Genomic DNA, 719 nt, shown 5'->3' on the forward strand with positions numbered 1-719 from the left:
AGACGGGAAATGCAAGATTTCTTGAGGAAGTTGATTTTGGGAAGGAAGAGAACATAAAGAATGTTGTCTTTGAGGAAGAACCTGTCACTGATAGTGAACAAGTTTTTGTGCCTATTACCATTCAAGGAATAAATTCGGTAATATAAGTTAATGTTCAGAATATTGTCCTTGAAAATATTTCAGAACAAGACAACAATGAGGTTCTCCCTCAAGTACCTATAGAATAAATTCAACAACCTCAAGAAGTAGAAGTGCCATTAAGGAGAACCACTAGAGAGTGGAGAAATGCAACTCCTGATGATTATATTGTATTTCTTCAAGAACATGATGATGACATTGGGTTAACAGAAGATGATCCATTGAACTTTTGTCAAGCCATGAGAAGTTCTAACTCTCAAAAGTGGATCGATGCCATGAAGGATGAGATGAAGTCTATGCATGATAATGACGTCTGAGATCTTGTCAAATTACCTGAAGGTGCGAAACCTATTGGTTGCATATGGATATTTAAAATCAAGAGGGATTCGAAGGGTAATATTGACAGATATAAAGCTCGTCTAGTAGCTAAAGGCTTCACTCAGAAAGAAGGTATTGATTATAAATAAACCTTATCTCCAGTATCTTCGAAGGATTCTTGTAGAATAATATTGGCACTAGTGGCTCATTTTGATTTAGAGCTACATCAGATGGATGTTAAGACTGTGTTTCTTAATGGTGAC

This window comes from Lupinus angustifolius, chromosome LG15 (genome assembly GCF_001865875.1).
Source record: "Lupinus angustifolius cultivar Tanjil chromosome LG15, LupAngTanjil_v1.0, whole genome shotgun sequence".
In the NCBI taxonomy this organism is placed as follows: domain Eukaryota; kingdom Viridiplantae; phylum Streptophyta; class Magnoliopsida; order Fabales; family Fabaceae; genus Lupinus; species Lupinus angustifolius.